Below are 21,778 nucleotides of genomic sequence, written 5' to 3'. Positions count from 1 at the left end.
CTGAGGTACCCTATTAGTGTTCTCCTTTTTCCATCTTACACAACAGAAGAAGAGAAATGAAACAGCATTTTGGACAGTATGTTACACTTCAGGATGCCAGCTCTAAATATCTAACCTACCATTTAAAATGCCAAGCTGAAAAATCCACCTATAATTCCTTACAAGGGAAAAATCCAGGTTTTTGAGAGCAGTGTCCTCTTTACGAGGATAGGCATTCAGAACTCCCTGACTCTCAGCATTTAAGATTTTCTCCTGCACTAAGTTATATCCCTAAATGTCTATGTGAAATCCATGCAGAAATGAGGATGATATAGTCACATCCCTCACCAACACTACAAAACTCCGGACTCGGATTTACCTGTGATTGTCTCCAGTAAAACATGCCAGCTAACACTGTCTGCAGTCATGGCATACTGATAGCAGTTTTTCTTAATCTCTTATATCCTGAAAACAATTTAGAAAATAACCTGAAGTGGATTTCTACACCCCTTCCCACTTGATCCCAGCACATCCTTGGACATGATACATTTTTTAAAATGGTGAGAACTTTCTTGCCTCCCCAAGATGACACGGTGATTCCCTGCCCTCACGCGTAATTCAACAGAACCAAAATGGAATTATATTTCCTTCTTTCCCTGCTCCCTTCCCCATACTTTGATAACAAGTCATTTTTCTGCCTTAAGTTTATATTTTCAACTACATTTATGCTCTCAGATAGAGTAAAAGAAAAATTTGGTTTACCCAATTCAAATCAAGAAGAAAATCTTACATTGCTAAAGGCAGCACATCTCTCTGACTTCAGCGAGGTCAGGATTTTACCTCTAACATGTAGCTTTGTCATGTTAATAACTTCAGCAGAGAAGGTTTAATTTATGCAGCCATCTTCTTTACCTGTATTTCACTTTTATATATTTCTATACCTACAATAGAGATATCTATCTCTAATTTTTTTAAAAAAGCTGTGAAAATTAGATTCTAACTAAACCACAATTTGCCTTGCTTACTTCATTACTTTTCATATTTAAATGTATCATCTTTGCAAAGAACAGTCCTACTATTCAGCAAAGTCTTGATCTAACCCCTAGTGCAGTTGATGGAGCACCCCCTCTGACTGCAGCAGGAGCTGGATCAGGCCTTAACAGGTCTTTTTCTTATATACGTATCTAGTTGTTGAACTAGATGTAGCTGAGGAACGTACAACTGTTTCAGCTAATGCAGGTGCCTTATTTTGGCAAGTAGAGTTCTAAAATTTTATTTTGAAGGGGGAAAATATGCTGGATCCCAAATGTGCCTTGTGCAAGAAGGAAGTATTTTTTAAATATTACTTTTTAATGTTATTATTACTTTAAAGGTCTTTGAATGTCTTGCATAGAATCATAGAAATATAAATGGTTTGGGTTGGAAGGGACCTTTAGAGGTCATCTTGTCCAACCCCCCCTGCAGTGAGCAGGGACATCTTCAGCTAGATCAGGTTGCTCAGAGCCTCATCCAGCCTGACCTTGAATGTTGGCAGGGATGGGGCATCCAGCACCTCCCTGGGCAACTTGTTTCAGTGTTTCACCACCCTCATAGTAAAAAATTTCTTCCTTATACCTAGTCTAAATCTACACTCCTTTATTTTAAAACCATTACCCTTTGTCCTATCGCAACAGGCCTTGCTAAAGAGGTTGCCCCCATCTTTCTCATAGTCCCCCTTTAAGCACTGGAAGGCTGCAGTAAGGTCTCCCCACAGCCTTCTCTTCTTGTATATGTTTGGAATCTGAAAAGTTAAAGCTGGGCGATTTAATGTTATGTACAAATTGACCAAGATCTATGAGAAGAATTAGAATTTTGGAATGCCCATCTTTTTTATTTTAGTCCATGAGGAAATTTTCTCCTTATCAAAGAGAGAGTTAGAGAGAACAAGAGAGAAGTTAATTATAAAAAAGGGAAATTTCATTACGAAAGTTTCTTCAGACTAAAAAAGGTATTGTGAGATCTGACTTTTGGAAGTCAAAGACAGGCGCATAGCAAATAAGGCCCACATTTATCATAGTAAGAACAATTAGCCATCAGAATAACAATAAACATTGCCAAAAGTTACATTAAGATTGGCTGCCTTTTTGAAAGGTGTAGCCTTGTCTGTATGGAGTTACTGAATGTAAGACAAAGATTAATACCACAATGTCCTATGGCCTCTGCTAAATAAGAGGTCTGACAAGACAATCCAAGAGCCCCTTCTGGCCTTAAAAGCCCTCGAGTCCATGAAACCCAGGAACACTTTCTGCTGGAACATGTTTGCTACAACTGCTGTGATTCACCCTCCTTGTTACTCTGGGGCTGCCTGCCAAACACAAGAAAATAAGGTTTTAAGCCCAGAAGGATTTCTACAGTAATACAAGTTATTGATCCCTGTGTTGTTTTCAGCAGCACCTTGTTTGTCTGTCCAGGTTCCTTAGAATCCCAGTGTGCCCAGCAGGTTAATGCTGAGTAACTACAAGATGTTAGGAAAACATGGCACATATTTTAATATACATTGTTATATTATCCAGAGACAACATGGGAGACATTGGCGTAGATTCAAGCCAGTGTTTATGTTTATTAAAATCTGGTTGTGTACTGAAATGCCAATGGTAGCTTACAGTCAGTGGCACCTATTCTGTGCTAATTTAGCAGCAGGTTAGACAGCGATGTTCCACCTTCAAAAGGCCACAAACCGAATGCAAACACGAACGATGGTGCTGATGCTTGGAAAGCTACACAAACGCAATGAGCCACATATCCATAAGTGCAACAAGCATCTTTGTGCTATAGAAAACTAAGCAAAACTCAACTCTGTCATTTTCATAAAAAATGCTGTGCTCTATTCTTCTTTCCTTCAGCTTGAGTCATTCAAGAGATGACAAAAGAATTGATTCTGTTCACTGCTTCAGGATACCTCTCCGTCTTTTAGGGATCAAACTGACACCCAGCAATAACATAGCTCCTTTCATCAACATATTTTATATCACCCATTGGCATTGAGAGCATCAGAGGGCTTTTAACCAATTCTTAAAATCATTAGCAGGGATTTTTGTCTGATTTTATTTTCTTTTGAGTGCAGCTAAGTGCCCCATCAAAATAAAAATTTCTTGAGCATCAGTAAACAGACTTATCCACAGTTACTCAGAGCTGCGTAGCTTGCTCCAGATCCCCTGTGAGTGGGACCAATACAAAAATGGTTAAAGATGACATTACTTCCAGACAAACCATGGCACATATGTATCTCTGCAGAGTAGTTACTATCACTGAGAAATAGAGTAATTTCCAAACTGGGCAACTTTCAGCTGACAAGTTTGATCCACACTTACAAGCCATGAGCATTCTTGGTTACCTTTTCTTATTCACAGCTGAGAAAAAGGCTTGGGAAGTCAGCTGCACTTGGAAAATGTGCTGCAAAGTCTCATTGCAGAGACACTCCCTGCTTCGTAGCCTTTCTGCTGCGTTGTCCCCCACAGGGAATTGTCATGAAGGAGATGGGACAAAACTATACTCCCAGTCCCAGCAATACCTTTGCTTCAATCTGACAGAGCGCTTACTGAAGTTGGGACTGGTGGAGATTTGCTTAGTGTTGAGCTAAAGGCTGCCCCCGCAAAGACTACATAACCTTTCTCACACCGGTTTTCCAACAGCCACAAGCATTCAACTTAATTCCAGAAACTGATTCTGTAAGAGAAAAGCACTTTATGCATTACCTGACCAAAAAAGAACTGTCCTATATGTGTGCTTGCCCTGCTATATGGGGAGAATAGCAATCCATAAAACTGGAACTTCCCATTTTGCATATTTTATAAATGCCTGTACTACAACTCTTTAATGTTCTTTTGAGTTATATTTTTTTAAAAAATCAAAAAAGGAAAGAGAAGGGAGGAAAAATGTTACATTTGTTACACAAAAGGAACAAGGCTGAAATACATGTTCTCTGTGATACTGTGGCACTGTGTCTTTTTAATTCTCTTAACTTTCCTCAATGTTTGACCATCACTTGCCCTCATGCCCAGGGTCAAATATAGACTGGGCTTAGGGTTAAAGAACAGTTTCCTTTCTGGTCAGTTCAGGAGGGGTCTGGAGCCCTTTTTCAGCAGGAAGGGCCGCAGAGCAAAGCCAGGATCATCTGGGCAAGTCTTTCCTAATCCATTTCCACTCACAACAGAGTCCTCAGGTGCTGGTAGCATCCTCATCACTCCTCCTCTTGCCAGAGGAAACAGCAGTTTTGTCCCATGAGGAATTAACCTAACCAAAGTCCCTGGGCTTGCGATAATGTTTTACTGGTGCAACAGATACAGCTTGTGCTTTGCAGGATATCAGATGAGGTAACTTGAATGCCCTATGAAACTATGCAACTTGTGGCATTTAAAAATCATAGACATATTACCAAACATCTGTTATGCTACACATCATAACATTTATTGTAACATACTGTACAATATGCCGCACTATGTTAGTGATAATAATAACTATGATAATTACGCATACAAAAAAGGATGCGCAACTCAAAAGCATTAAGTATAACCAAAATATAAATCTCTCTGACAGAGAGTTCTCATTTATAATGTAAAACCCTACATGAAAGAAAAACACAAACAGCACAAGACATGTGAATTGCAGCTCCGATTGAGATCCAAAGAAACTAAGGTTTAGTTTAGTTAGGTGTAAGGCCAATGTGTACCCAGGGACCAAAAAAAAAAAAAAAAAAGGCAAGAAAATAGGCTCTTTTTACATCCAGACAGTCCAGGGAATAATAATGTGCTAGTTTTTCAAATCCAAGTAGCTATTGAAGATTGTAATGATTTCAGTCTAAAAAGCAATGCTGGAAAGCCTCTTCAGAGATTGCAAGCTCCCACTGTGCAGAAACATTGTGTCACTGCACACGGGTGTAATGGAGACAGACAAAAGAAATACTTCAAGGAAAGACGTGGGGAAGCACTGGGTGATGTACTTTCCCAGAAAACCTAGTTACAGTTTTATCAATGACAAAAAAAAGAAGAGGGGGAACGGTGGTGGAAGATGGAGGGGGAAATGGTGGAGTCATTTCTTGCCCTACCTTGAAAACACTGCCACAAAACTGATTAACATTACAAGCAGAGAAGCTTAAGGTATCCTTTTCTTTCATCAGAAATTGTACCAACAATTCACTATGAGGAAGCACAACATGGTTTGTGGTTTTCCACACATGCTACAGGAACCTACCATTCAGGTCTGATCTCTCCAGACTCCTCTACTGACCTTTCCATACAGAAAGAAATTGAGCAGCACTGCAAGGGCTGTGTTAATCAAACTTGCGCGCTTGCAGCTTGTTTTACTCTGCATATTTAACTGGGTTTAAAAAAATCAGCATAGGTTGTTACACAAACAAAACACACACTAATTAAGGTGAAATTACTCAGACTACTTTAATTTATACAAAGATTTAAGCCTGGATTATCATTTAAAGATGCTGAACATTGTATAAAGCATCAATAGTAATTACATTTTATTTACTTCCAAGGGTTGATCCTGTATAATATTTATGAGGTGGAGAAAAATATTGTACTTCCAGGAAATTATGTTTTCCAGGAATAAGTTATCTAGTTTTCTTGTTTTTTCTTAATCAGTCCACACAATAAAACAATTCAAAACCTTTTTTTCAACTATAATACTGAGAAAAACCGTGACAATTTTATTAGAGGTCAAAAGGATGAGAAGATGTTTTTAAAAAGCCCTTTTTTTTTTAACATAAGAGAATTATCACCTAAAGGGAAAGAATCTATATTTTGAGCTTTCAACACATTTTGGGTTGAAATTAATCTATGTATTTGGGAGCTGCAGAACAGCATTGACTGAAAGAGGAATGAAAGGAGAAACTCAGGATCACACTTTCCTTATAGGAGGACATTCTTTATTCTGATAAATCCAAGTGTCCAAGATTGATCGCTAGGCAATGGTCAGACACTAAATACACTAAGCAGCTTCTTTCCCTACTGGATAAAGTCATCCCAACTCTGAAGTTTTACTGATTTCAGTACAGTCAAGGTCTTTGTGTTTCTTGACACTTTTCAGTCAACATTTTTCCAGAGTAGGGTCCTACAGAAATGGTGATGTGTTTATAGAAATAACCACCCAGAAGTTCCCAAGGAAGCCAGCCAGGTCATTGCTGATATCTGGATACGCAAGCCCAGTGCCCACATCTTGATCTTGGCAAGCAGCATTGACAAACCCTGACAGAGAGGAAACTTTCTGGCTGTCAGTCTGTCCCACAGGCAGTGGCTGGGACAGGGGGTGGAGGAGAACCTCCCTCTACACCTCTGAAGCTGTAGCAGTTTTGACTTAGAGACATTTCTTTGACATGAAAGGGGAGAAAATTCCTTCAAAGACCAGCTTTGCAGCCCTTTGTCATTTCTAACTTCTACCATCGCTCAGGTGTTTGCCTCCATGAAACCCTTCGCTTCGAGGTGTACTTCATAGAAAAGACCGAGGCGCACAGCTGAGCAACAATATTGCATCCAGATTACATGTAAAGTATCACTTACAAAAGCTGCTAGGAATTCAAAATAGAACAAGAAAAACAGAAGAAATGATCCTGTGCAAACAAATGTAGTGCATTCATACTTCCCCAGTAATGCACCTATGTAAAACTCTTCATGTGCGGAAATATTCTTTTCATACCCACGCTAAAATTGGAAGCTCTCTTTGGTGATTCAGAGCTTTCACTTTCTTCTCTGTTTGTTCCACACAAAAAGAGAGCCCAGCCTTTCAAACACTTGTGCCCTTAAGTACCTTAACAAAAACCCAGCTGGGTGCAGAACAACTTGGAGCAATAACAACATTTATCAGTACTCGGGAGATCAGATGTCTCTAACCTAACGGTAACTAGGATTTTTCTTGACTGTAGGCTCTAATCATCACTATAAAATTTGGAGCATAAGTAAATAATTGTAACCCTAATAACATTAGGAGATCTGAGATATAAACCATGGAAACCATTCTAGTAACGTATGTTTTATTTCATTTTCTCAGGATTCAAAAATAAATAAAAAGATGAGGAAAGCAGAAAGTAAAAACAGAAAAAAAAATAGCAGGATGCTGCTGCCACTGATGTCTATGGCAACTGGCAGAAATCCCATGCATTTTAATGGGAGTAAGATTTTCAATTTTTAGTACTTGTGCCCTACATATCTTTCGCCTTCAGCTCTTCTCGACAGCATCGACTACATGATGTTCTGAAAAATGAACCTCCAAAATGCAGTCTTGGCCTGTTGGAAAGGTTTACTCTTTTTTTTTTTTTTTCTTTAACTTATGCTCAAATTTCAAACATGGGCATAAGGATTATATTTTTATTTTACTACATAAGGGGACTGAACAAATCTTGATGCTGACAGAACACTTTATGTGATATTTAGCAACAAAGAAGGAAACTCTGTCAGCCCAGAATTCACAGGAGCAGGAGTTGGCTAAATTCATGGCATGGTGTGGGAAAATTACCTCAACACTGTCTACTTTTGCTGATTTTTCCTTATGCTGACACTTCTGATGCCCTGAAAGTTGCTGTGCTCACATCCTCTGCTGCTGGTGTCAAAGAACACTCTCAGTCTTCACATGCCAAGATGAGGAAAACCTATTGCAATGCCCAAAAGACTTAACTCCTGTCAAATATATTCATTTAACACAAGCACTCTGGTCTATGGCTCTGAAGTCTTAAAGTGATGGCATGAAGGAGGAAGGAAGAGAAAAACAGGCAGTAGCTTTAAAACAAAATATTCTATGATAGGTAGAGCCATTCCAGTTCCTTGTAGGGGACAGAGACAAAAAGTATTAGCCACAAAGGCAGACCTAGATTTTCGAATAAGTACTGCACACAGAGGATTGTATGTACACTTACTGAAAAATAATAACTTAAACTCCCTCGTGTCAAAAAAGCCTACTTGATCATACACCTGAAGATACAGTCCTCCTTGTGTCCAGACTCCTCCCTGAAGACCACTGCCATCACCTGGGTCACTTTCTGACATTAGTGCAGATTTAGAATTGTTAAGTTCTGTAGGAATAAAAATAAACAATAAATTTGTTCAGCTATTCTGGGCGCAGGCTTCACTTAAATTTTTTTCTGTCCTTGGCAAGACTATAGAAGGCCGGTGCACAGTGAAATAACTTCATCCAGTGCTACTGAGGATTCCGTAGGCTAAGCGACAATCCCACTCCGCCCCTTTGGCCCCTCTGTTTCATTAAGTTCACACATATGAGAATAAAACACTTGCAGAACAGGGTTAATAGCAAGCCAGTCACATCAAGCTCCTGACTCTATGACGTTATGAGAATATATTCCTATACATGTAGGGAATCCCACTGATGTTAGCATCCCCATATGGGGAAAGGAGAGCAGAGGAGAGGAGAGGAGAGGTAGAATTTCTCAGCTTGGAAGAGACCCAAAAGGATCATCGAGTCCAACTCCTTGCTCCTCTCAGGACTACCTAAAACTAAATCAGAAGATCAGGTAGGCCATTTGTTTGGCTTATCACATCCACCAGTTGGGTTGTATTTGGGTTGTATTTGAGCTGTAAGGCTCTGCCCCGCTGTTTTCATCATCACACTTCTAAGACTGCCACCCGAATTTACTATTGGCTTTCCAGTTAACATAAACAAATGAGTAGAAAAAAAATCAAGAATAGGCATAATCTTAAGAAATGTCAAGAAATGTGATGTGGCTGCAAGAAAAAAAAACAACCTAGCAACATCTGCAAGGCAGGTGTAATTATCTATCTATCTAGCCCAGAAAGTGTCACCTGAAGATTTGCATGTACCTCTGAGTCCTCTTGTGGGAGAGAAGTGGACCAACTGGAGTGCAGGGTGAACCTTTAGGCCTTCAAGGAAAGCTTGAAGGAACAGGGCATGTTTAACCTTAAACCAAAGAAAAGGGAAGGAGGCACTTGAGCATGAGCTGCACTGTGGAAGAGGATAATCTATTTGCCAAGTCCACCTTGGGTAAAATAAGAAGCAATAGATTTAAATTTCTGCAACAACAAGTAATTGTAATGAAGCACTGGACTAGATTTCCTGGACAACAGCGAAATTTCACCCACTGAGGGACTTTCAGAGCAGACAGGACAACTGTGAATAACAGAGGGATACACTGATCCTGCATTAGGACCATAAAATTTGGGACCACACACAAAAAAAACCCACTGTCACCCTTTTTATTTTTCAACCATTTATTCCTGAGGAGAAACATAGAAAAATTTTCAATGGTCAGGATGGGTGGAAGGAGCTGTTTCTCTCACCCCCACTCCTGCCCCTTCCCCCTTCTCACTCATTTTCTTTCCCATAAATTACCCCAGAAAAGGAACCATTTATTTTCCTTTGCAAAACACCATAAAGTTCAGGTAAAGTAAGAGCTGGTTCTGATGACCCTTACTTTCGCAGAAGCAATACTTTACAAATAAGATTTTTGTAAAATACTTACATTTTTAGACATCTGCCAATACAAGTGTATACTGAAGCTTCCTATTTCCATTTTATAAATAGTGAAGTTATTTCTACTGAAAAAGGATTTTCCAGAACACATCACAAACTTTTTTACTAATACTGAGATTCACAGTAAACTTGCAGGAACTTTTGAAACAAGACCGTGAGAAGATGCAATGAGAAGTGTGAGAGGAAAAGAAAAGAAAATTAATATATTTTCATAAGTATGTAATTTTGTGAGATGTTCTCTGGGACAAAGAATTTGAGATTGGAGTCAACTGCAAGGTAGATCTGCAGAGCAGATGTAAAATCTCCTAGTCTTGCTGACATCAAAAACGAAGGTATACTTGGCACACTTCTCCCTAAAATGTGAAGATCCCATTTAGACCACAATTGCAATTAAATAAGTGAGTTGAAGACACACAGAGAAAACCTGATCGTTCTGAAGGGTTGTGCTGCTGGCTTTAGCACATCCTGCATTTCACCTGGGAAACACTAATAATGTTGCAATTTTTTGATATCTAACCTCTGCATGCAAAAAATTGCTCCTTTCATTTTAAATGTAAGACATGACCCTGGTCTTGTTTTAGAAAGGGACTATTTGGCCCTTTTAGAACATTCTTTCCTTTAAGTAATCACAGTACTGTAGCTCAGTATGTTTGGTTTTCCTCAGATATTCTTTATAATTAATACACCAAAGGGAGTAGGTACAGCAAAGGGAATGTAACGTTTCCTGACATCATCTATTTGTCTAACACAAAAATGGAAAGATTTTGAAGGCAACAACAACAATTCAGAGAGAGCAGTGTCTGGCCAGCAGTTATGCACTGGCTGTATTTGTTGATTCCTTAATTCATCAGGAATCTCAGTCTCCTCATCCTGCCTCTGTGCACAATGTTGGGTTTCAGCTGCTCTTATGCTATGTTTTGGGGTTTTTTTAATCTTCTTTTATTTGTTCTGAATACTGAAGCATTTTTAAAAATACTAAAAAGAGCATAAAAACATGCAGCTAAACCCCCAAAATCAAGCATGGCACAGTAGGAGAAGAAAGCTTCTGGGGAGAGAAAGCAAAGCTGTGTGACAGATGGAAAGGTCTCAATGGATGAATGGTACTACTACAAATAAGTAGCAGGCAGCCAGAGGGAAGCAAATAATGATTATAGAAGAAAAATGAGGGTTAAAAAAATGGGGTAAAAAATCCTTGGCACTGGCAGAAAATTCTAGAGTAGCAATATATAATTTTTTTAAGGGAGATTTAATTATATGCTCCCCACAAACAGGGAAATCGGTAAAAACAAAGAAACTAGACAGCTGACAAGTGAGCCAGCGTGGACAGTATAAAAAGCTCAACATGTCCTTGGAGAGGAAGGAATGTACTCCAGGATTCGGTCTGGCATGCCCCCAAACCTGAACAGATTACTTTCTGACGATCAATACCTGTAACCACCAGAGGCCTGTTGCAGAGTTAAAAAAAAAAAAAGAAAGAAAAAGAAAAAATTCAGCTTCAAAGAGACCTGGTCCCAAGCTCACATTTTATTTTTGCCACTGGGTGCTGAGGTAAGAGCTTTGGACAAGGCTCATTTTTCATCTCTTTATAGGGCTGTGGATTGAATATGAAGTGTTGCGGCATGTTCTCAGGGCTTTGCTCCGTCGGTTTCCTGTCCCAGAGAGGAACACTCTCAGGATGACACTCATCCCCTTTGACCAAAGCTGGTATCAGATCTTTTACAGCAGCCTGATTAATAAGTTTCCTTTAATATCTGTGACTTTTTATCCACCTCTAAAGGAAAAAAATAAAATAGTTATTGTTTTCTTCATTGAAGTCCTTTTTCCTTTGGAGAGACCTAGAGAAGCCAAAAAGGTTCCTTGTTTTATTTGAAATGTCACCGATCAGCATTTATATCCAAATACAGCTTAGCTATTTTACCGACAGTTGGCACATTTTCATGTACTGTGGTATACCTCAATAGAAATTAAACCTAAGATTTTTCCCTATAATATAATTTAATCACAAAGAGATGTTAAAAAATTGCTTTTAGACATTACTATGAGTACAAAGCAATAATTCATACATGTTTCTGGAGTCACAGAGAGTTCTGTACAATTTGATGTCTCCTATTACAATTCCGCCTTTCCCACTCTCACATTTTAGCTTAATTTTCTTTTGTCTTTCTCCCATTCATTTGTCAAATACTGAAAGGCAGTGCACACTTTCCAGGAAGCACTGATGCAATTTGTTTTTTTGCCCATCTAACTTAAGGTGCTGAAAATGACCTATCTGAATAAGGAAAAACAAGGCAAAGAGGAACAGAAAACCTAAGCAGCTTTCTAAGGAAACAGCCAAAAAGAAAAAAAAAAAGAACGAACTGTATTATTAATAGCAAACTCCAGGATGATGGATGAAAAGAACAACAATATCCTTTAATCATAAAACACTAACATTCCAGCAGTGCTGGTAAGTGAGTGGAGCAGTGAAACCATTTGAGACTTAAACAGATGGATTAGGAAAGGTTCCACTGTGGGTTCCTGGACAGATTTCAAAACAGCAGCCTGATTAACTAATGCACAAAAAGCAAGTGATTCTTCCAATCAATAAGCTTTTATGTAAGCATATTTGAGTTATAATATTTAAACACAGCCGACAAGTGGGGAATCAGGAATTCCTCACGCTGGGCTAACAAAGCAGTAAGTTTTACCTGAATCTGGAGATCTCTTTTTTTTTCTAGCAACTCTCAAAGGGGTTTTATAGCTAATGTTGTCACCACATGTTCATCAATATATTAACAGCTCCTGACAGTTTTGTGAAAATGATGGTAAGTTCCAAGTCAAGAAGCTGCTTTTTTTTTTTACAAATTTTTTCCAATAGTGTTTTAGGGAGAGGATAACTTGATTTTCACTGAATGATGGAAACTACACATAAAAATTAATCATTGACTAACTTTTCTTAGTGAGCACACTTTCCACAAATAATTAGAGAGGGAGTAAAACCAAAACCCCAGGTCATAGAGGCTCATGCCCTTCAGCATGAAAAACATTTTTTTCCTAGGTAACAAATGGAAATGGCAAATGGTAATGGCTTTATATGGATAATTTTGTATATCTTTATTTTTAAATACCTTTAAAAACCATTTAAGGGAGGTTACAATTTTTAAGGAATTATTGGCAATGAATTCTATATCTCTCTCTTGTAAGTGTCTGGAGTTGCTGATAGAAGTATACTTTATAAAGGTTTCTAAAAGTGATCTAAAATAGATCTTTATATAAGACAGTATTATATAAGGTCTAATATCTTGTAATGTTCTAAAGATAGAAACATGCACAAAAAGGGAAAATTTCAGAGTTCTCTATGATACTTGGACTTCTGGGCCATGCTCTCTAGTCCTCCATTTATACTAGAATCAAGAGAGATACAGTTATACTGATTAATTATCTAGGTTTCCTTTTCCGACTGAGATCTGTCTACAAGATATTTGACCTTAAACCTGACACTTCTCCAGACAGGAATTTTGTTTATTTTGCATCATGTAATATTCTATAGGAAACACTTCTACCACAGTTTTGAGTCTTCACATTTCTGAGAGTTAGTAGGTTTGCAGAAGTAGTTCATTTGAGACAAAGAAGTAAGCAGAAGACAACTAAGATAGTCAGAAGGTACATAGTAAAAGCACTATTATATGACTCTGTGATGTCACACGACTCTTCATGGCTGTCACCAAAATTATATCCACGTGTAAAAAAAAATAAAAAAGGAAAAAGAAAAAATACATTTAACTTACACAAGCCAGAACCAACAGAATATTGTGGGAGTATGCAATGAATATGAATCTCTGCTTAGCTTAGCTAACCCATGAACCCAAATGAAGTTTCAAGAGATTAATAAGGAAAATGATTAGTTCAGGATCAACACACACATTTGAAGAACACATCCTTACAGCCTCATAACTCAGCCAGATCAAAACAGCTTTTAACAGGACTAATGAAAGACACACTTGGAGATTAAGGACTATACTTCTACCAAATTTGCACTGCTTTCCACTCTGCAAAGTTGCCCCAAGGTTAGAGCAAATTTTCATGAGGAAATACCTCACTATCAAATTTTTTTTTTAAATTACCAGGGAAATTAATCAGATTTCCTTCAAGGTTCATGCCATTTTCAGCCAAAAAAATCCCCCAAGGTTTGACCAAGTAGGAAAGAACTTTTCCGTTTTTCAAGACACTTCAGAATCAAATGTCTCCTTTAGCTATAAATATGTCCTGCGTTTTGCCAGCATACAAAGTAGTCATTACATGTGTAGTATTTGTCACCGGTTTCTCCCCTGCTAGAAGCCAGTTTGTAATTGCCTGTTGTTATGTCTCAAGGACTTCACTCTGGCCTGGAGTATTAGACTGCTGTGGTGCTGGGACTGTGCCTCCTTCCGTCAACGAGTTTGGGATCCAGGACCTACAGAGTTGCTGGCTTACCTGGCTCCCCTTTAAATCGCCAAGCTATGTCCTTTGCTTAGTACATGTGTATATGCCTGAATATATGTATATATTTGCCTTGAGGTTTATAATAGAAATGTTCTTCATAAATTGAAAAAGGATGTTGGGGGACTATATGCCTACAGCCCTGAAACCAGTAGTAAGTCTATTAGTCTACACTATAAGAACAGTGTCTTTGAGTCCCTGGAGTATGACCCTCACAGGATGAAATGTCACTGTCAGAGTGACTAAACAGTTGACAGAAGCATGTAGTAAATCCCTAGTATTCAACAAAGACCTCTGAAGGCAACAGAGGGAGTTCCTTCTGGTTTTCTGAAAGGGTTCTTCACCTTTCTCAGACTAAAAACCTCTTTTTCCTTCTCAGTCTACATACCAGTCGTAACCTCAAAGTCTTTCTTCTTTTTCTCTTCACTAGTACGAAGTTCAGACTGGAGGAGGAGGAGGAGGGTGATAAGAAATCCCATTCATGCCTTTCCTCTGGGCCAGGTTATCACTAATTCACCATCAGCATACACAGCGTGTAGTATTTGGAGAAATGGCAGTATAAATTCTCTCTGCTTTTTCTAGTTATTAAAATTCTGCGGCATTTTGTGATGATCTGAGGGCATGTTTACAAGCAGTAAAAATACACTGATGTCATGAATAGACTACAACCCAGATGCTATGATTCAACTTCAGCTGCCAGTTACTGCTATTTTAAATACAAACAAATCTGAAAGTAAAAACATTAAATTAAGGACATGAAATACATTAATCAGAATATTTTGAAGTATTATTCTATTTCTGTTTCAAGGGGCACTACAGATTCCGACAAAGGAAAAGAGTTCTTGCCCACAATTAAAACAGTAAATAGTATTATACTCTGTGTAGCTCCTAGGAGTTCAGTCCCCCACAGTTATCTGTGGGATGCTTCACACTGCCGCAGTAGGGCAGTTCAACATTTCAACCTCTTACTGTAAAAATTAAACTTTTTTTTCTAATGCATTTTGAACTCTATTCACAGAAGCTCACATTGCATGAAATTCACAGGCCCCCACGGAGATAAAATAATTCTCCCTTTTGGTGCACCACTGAGGAATGCTAAAAATAGTTCAACATACCAAGAAAAAAAAATCTCCTTTGGGGACCACAGTGCCTTTGCCTCACTAGAAAGAAGAAAATAGATATGCATATATTTGTACAATTACATCAAATTTCTGTATACTATACTAAGTAGTTAAATAGTCTACGTTCTGGAGAATCCTGAATCGCAAACCTACTAGTTATTATACTTCTTGTCTATTCCAAATGTAGAAGAACAGTGCATTAATTTCAATTGCTGAGTAACTAATAGCAGTTGTTACTTCCATTTGCTGTGAAAACATATTAAATACCAACACAGATAAGAAGCATATAATTTTGTGATATATACAGATAAATGTGCACACACCTAAATGCAGATGCACTTATATGCAGATGTGTGTGTACAATTTTTTGCCATCTTTACCTTGTTACTGACTTCAGGAGGTGGTCTAGCTGGGTGGAGTCCCACATCAGTGGCAAAATGCTTACATAGAGAGGTTGGCTTGACTTGAACCCGAGACAATTGCAGGACAAAGGTTTCTCATTAAATCCTCGTTGATTAGCCTTGTTGATGACACTGATGACCTTGGAGACAGAACTAGGAGTTTTCTTCACTAGGAGCATTAAACATATGAAACTCTTCCAGTCTTGATGTGTGTATATATACAGATCTTAACACTTTGCCCTGCTCTACTCTCTTCTGAGTTATTTTTAGGAATATTTCTAAGATTTTGCAGCAGTAAGACCATACATAGTACACTTCATCTTAAGCCATACCTGTATGCTAGAATATATGGGAGAGGCATTGAGTGACACTTTTATAAACAGCACAACAAATATACTTGAAATCAAATAAAGGAGGTGTGTGTTCATTACTGGCTGTGGTAAACTTCTTTTTGGATGCTGTGTGCTTTAACAGCACTCTATTTCTGCCTATATGCCTCTCTGAGTGAAAACAGTTTTATTAGATGTTGTGGCAGCCTTCAGATTATATCCACACAAACAAACAAGGTATTACTTGGTTCCAAAACATTTGTATGGGACCTGAATAATCATCATTAAAGCAGTCAATATTAAGCATTCAGAAATGGTTAACACTCGGAAGGATTTAGGTAGCTACAGATTTCCCATTGTCTAAAAAAGAAGAGGTATTATAACTGTTTTTCATCTACCTACAGAAACATAATTTTTTTCCTATTTAATGAAAGCACTGTGATTATACATAAGATACCATCAACTTATCTTTGAAAAAAAAGGATATTTAGGAGTGGAAATGCTGAAGTGTCCTTAAGCCATTGATATTAAATATTACCCTGAATTAGAGAATAAATGTAAATGACAACCCAAGTTAGATAGTACAACTATATATAGCACACATTTTAACATTCATTATATATGAGCGTAATCATGTTTTTGTCCATGCAAATGTTCTTATAGCAAATGTAGTGAACACTGTGCTGTAATGAGATAGGTAGGTCATGCTGTAATGAGATAGGTAGGTCATATCATGGTGAAAGACTCTCTAAGGTTTAGCCACTTGATGCATTTGCAGGTGTGAAACATCTCAAAGGCTCCATTCTGATTAGATGAATTTCAACTTCTGTGACAAGTATTAACATGCCCTGTGCAGGATTGGGTGTTGAACACGCAAAGATATTTATAAATTCCACTTCATGCTCTTAATATTAGGGTAATCAGTTTGCTCTTCCCTTTTTATTTGTCATATTTATTTCATGTAGCACAAGAGATTGCCATTTCAAAGAATCTGTGTTTCCTTGGCTTAAGGAAAAAAATAACTTATGTTTTCTACCCATAGTACATCTCCCTTAGCCACTGAGTTCACTGTAATCTCTAAATCATAAGGCCCGAGGCAACAGAAGGCCAAGGATAAATTTTTGCTTTGATTATTCTTTGTACAACCTTCTGTTTTTCATAATCTTCATTTTTTGATTTTTGCACCAAAGTTAACCTTAGCTCAGAGAACAGACTTTCAATAACAAGTCTAGCGTTTCCTTTTCTCTGTAGCCAACAGTCCAATGGCCAACAGAGGAATGTGCTAGGCATGGCCTCTGCCTTTGATCCCCCAGGCCTTACCAGCCCTTCACCTCCTTTCAGACCTACCAGTTGGAGACAACCTAAGGCACAAGCCCACAGCAAGTCTCAAGCCACTGCATTTGTAACAAGATGCCTTCACTCTGTCTTAGTGCTCCACTTTTCTGCATCATAATATGATCCTCCTCCTAAAAAGGGTTTAGAGCTACTCAAGTCTGAATGACATTCCTAATCCACCAATAGGTAGGGCTGAACCATGGCTCAAGGCTTCCCTTATCCCTTACTCCAGAAATGAAGTTTGGTATCTCTCTCAGAAGAGCCTGTGCTTTATCTAGGCCATCAAGTCAGCCACAAGACCATGCAAGTTAATTGGAAGCATTAAACTGAGAAGGATTCTTAATCAAGCCATGACCGCTATCAGCAACTGAGTAATGGGGGAAAAGGTAGATAATATTTTTTTACTCTACATAGTGATTGTCTTAAATTTGCACATTAGACAAATCCTCAAGCAGCACATGGGGTCACCAGAAATCCTGTTCTGAGGTTCAACAGTTGCACAAATACACACAGAACTTATGTGAACCAGAAAAATGAAACCTGTCCAAGATCCTAAAAGCTCCCAAACTGACATGCAGCTTTAATGTGAGCAACTGTAAGATGATTTATTTTTTCAGATCAAATACACAAAGTTCTGGATGTAATTCTGTTAAGCAGTTTTACATCTTGCCACTAGGACTTTTTTTTTCCTCTGTGTTAAGCTTTAATATCCTTTCAAATGCATTAATGTGTCCCTGGAACAGACGCTTAGAGACTCCTGCATGCTTTGAATATTTCCACTTTAAAAACAGCTTTCAATATGTACTGAGACTTTATGTACCACCTCTCTGGCACCAGAGCTTGTAAAACACTAAGGGAAACGGCTCCTTGCCCAAAAACGTGTCCGACAAGCAAAGCCTGCTTCAGGTCATTCCACAGCCAGGGGAAACAAAGAAAAGTGGGACCATATAAACCACCTCTTGGAGATTTATGCAAATATTTGCTTCCCTTTCAGTCGGTTCACATCTCAGGGGCTTGCCTTTGAATTTCAGGTGTGAACAGTTCCTGTATGCCAAAGAGAAGCCGGGGCAAACACAGTAAGCTTCAACCAGTTTCTTTCTAAAAGCTTTGTGTCTGCTCCGCTTCTTTTTGTCTTTGAATGCTATATAGTGCCGCTCAGTACAATGGCGGGAGTTCATGCATTAGAAGGATAGATTTCAGACAAACAAGATACGATTTTTAGCAAAAGGTTCAATGCGCAATGTCTGAATTTCAAGTCTGACTATAGGCCTGGATCCTAACGAGTCTCGCATACTTCCATTTTTATTGCAAAGAATTTACACATGAAATATCTAATTAAGACTGCATGTTACCACCCTATAACCACTCATAGTGGTCTAGCAGAGATGAAAAAAATGTCACTGTGATGTTATTATTTCAAAAAAACCAGCTTATTTTCAAATTTAATTCACTAGACATCTCTCAAAGCTTACTTGAGTAACTTTGGTTAGCTACCCAGGTGCTTCTCAGTTGGGTTTTACCTTGAAAAGACACACTGGAAGAAAATCTGGAAAATTAGTCCTGGGTACAACAGCAAATGTCCTCTAGCACTCTGATTGTATTGCTGTACTAGCACGCAAGTACAGAATTATCCCACTCTCTGCATGGTTCTCAGGAGCACTTCCAAAATGAGTTCTTGCTTTCCTACCAGCACTGAAGCTGCTTGATAAATGCCTTTTACAGATCTATTGACATTCGTGCTTTTAAAATAATAACTTTATGGACACTCCAGATAATGAAATAGAGTTCATGGCAGAATGTAACTGACCATCTACTTACTTGCGGGTCTGAGGAGGACTTTACAGAAGCTAGCAAAATGGAAAAGCAATGTGTAGGGAGAATGTGTGGCGTGATTTGTTATGCAAACCTGTCAAAACTCGATGGGGAATTTTGTAGTTTGATGAAAACAAAGATTAAAGCTAATAACAACAAACAAAATGATAGTAGTATAAATAAACAACTAAAACACCACAGCATGCAATTTAAAATGCAATAAAGGCATGTTATATTTTAAGTTGAATGAAGATTCCCACTAAAAAAAAAAAAAGTGTGCATGCACAGACTAGTCTTTTTCTGGATTGGGAAATCCATTTTTGCTGAGGGCTAAGAAAATTTTCTACAACATTTTGGCAGACCACACAATATCATGCTTCTAAACATGCACTAGAGCACACAGCATAAGGAACAAAGAGGAGAAATTAGGGGTGCGCATGCGGTTGCAGGGCTAGGAACTCACAGGGATCACATGGATGTTGTGGGACAGCTTGCACAACTGCAGTGCTGCAATGGGTGGACACCAGCTCTTCAGGAGGGACAGGCCAGGACGGCAAGGAGGGGGAGTTCCCCTGCATGTGAGAGCACAGCAGAGATGCATGGAGCTCTGCCTAGGGATGAGTGACGAGCCAGCTGAGACCTTATGGGTCAGTAGTAGCATGCAGACTGCCATGAGCAATGCTGTAGTAAGTGTCTGCTACAGACAACCTGATCAGGGAAACAACTGGAAGAAGCAACTTGAGGGACAACACAGCATGGCACAAGCAATCCAGGAGGTTTTGATAATGATTTCATGATACATGTGGTCGAAGATCTGATGAAGGGAGATGCTCTGCTGAATCTCATATTTATAGATGAAGAACTGGTCAGGATCTGAAGGTGTAAAAGTCTAGTGAGACCAAGGCCTTGGTGCAGCAGCCATGAGGTGGTGGAGTTCAAGATCCTGATGGGAGGGAACAAGGCAAAAAAGCAAGATTACAACCGGAGAGAAGACTTCGGCATCTTCAGGGACCTGTTTGGAAGAGTCCTATGGGATACAGCCCCGAAGAGAAAATGGGTCCAAGAGCCCTGGTTGATTTTCAAGGGTTACCTCCTCCAAGCCCATGAATGGTACAACCCAATGTGCAACAGTAAAGCAAAGATATCAGGAGGTCTGCATGGGTGAACAAGGAGGCCCTGACTAAGCTCAAGTGTGAGAAGGAAGCCTACAAGAGGTGGAAGCAGGGACAGGTGAGCCAAAATGAATGTAAAGGCACTTTCCAAACAATGAATGGATGGGTTTAGAAAAGGCAAAGCCCATCTGCCGTAGAATCTGGAGAGGGTCATAAAGGACAAAAAGAAAGGCTTCTACAGGTATATCATCAGCAAAAGGAAGATAACAGAAAATTTGGACCTACTGCTGAATAAAGCAGTGAACCTAGTGACAAAGGACACAGAGAAGGCCAAGGTACTCAATGACTTCTTACCCTTTAGTTTAACTGCTAGCATTTGCCCTCAGAAATCCCAACTCCCTGAGACTAGTGCAAGTCTGGAGCAAGGAAGACTGACCCTCAGTGGAGAAGGATATCTAGGGATCATGTAAAGAAGCTGGACATACAGAAGTGCTAAAGGACCTGGGCAATGTCCTTGTGAGGCCAATTTGATTATCTTTGAAAGGTCATGGCAACGAGGGGAGGTTTCTGAGGACTGGGGGAAAATAGCTGCCACTCCTGTTTTCAAGAAGGGCAAGAAGGAGGATCTAGGGAACTATAAGTCATTCAGCTTCACCTCAGTCCCTGAGATGAAAATAAACAAACAAAAAAAACACATCAAAAAAAACCCAGAGAAAATGATTGTGGAAACCATTTCCAAAGGTATAAAGGATGGGACAACAATTGCAAGTAGTCAGCCTGGATTTACAGAGGAAATCTTGTCTGACCAACCTTGGAGACTGGACAATCTCTGGAAGTGCAGTCCCATTATTTTCTGACTCTGTAAATATACTGAATAATAATGGAGATGAAGTTGTCCACAGGACATATGAAATTAAAGCTTCCAACTCATGACATCAAGCAACGGCTTTGAAGTACAAGGAAATTGGTACCATCTTGCATTTACACTATACGATGCTTTTCTTTGTTGGATAGCACAAGTTTGCAAAAACCTAAGAGTAAACTGTATCACTTTACGCAGGGAGGACTGTAAATTTCTTCTGTCAATTGCCTCTGGAGAAGAGCAGCACCTACCTCCCTGACAAAGTTGGTCCATTTGGCACGCTGGATGTGGCTTTAATGGAAAAAGATTGATAGGTCTGACTGCACCCTGCTTTGAGGCCGTTGTGTTTTGGAGATACATGTACTTTGGTGAGCAGCACTAGGTATCTGTGACCAAAGAGAGATGCACAGGAATCAAGGATGTGGGACTTTGCGTTCTCTGCTGATCATGGAAAAATGCTCAAAGTGTGGACTCTATAACAAAGTGCTAAAGACAAGCACCTCTTCTACTAAAGAGTTTTTGCTGTGTCAGAGGCAAGTCAAAGGAGCTCATGCAGTAACTAAGGACAAACTAACTCTGAGAAGGAAAGGCAGAATTGTAATCTTGTCATAGATATTGCCAATATGTCAATGTATTGAGGAAATGTAGCTATACATTTCTTAAAAACAAAACCATACTTTTTTCATTAAGTTATGCTATACTTCATATTTTCTTGTGACATCTATTTTTAACTACACTGTACTCTAAAGAGAAAATTTTAGAATGGTCTAAATTGGTATATGGTGATTACCTACGTTGTGCAATTTACTACTATTTTAAAAATGCAAGATTAAAGGTAATACTTTACTGGAAGAGGTAACAGCAGAATTAACCTCTATTTACC

This window comes from Phalacrocorax aristotelis, chromosome 3, assembly GCF_949628215.1.
Source record: "Phalacrocorax aristotelis chromosome 3, bGulAri2.1, whole genome shotgun sequence".
Taxonomy (NCBI): Eukaryota; Metazoa; Chordata; class Aves; order Suliformes; family Phalacrocoracidae; genus Phalacrocorax; species Phalacrocorax aristotelis.
The sequence above is the reverse complement of the archived record's forward strand: the minus strand, read 5'-3'. Positions refer to the sequence as shown.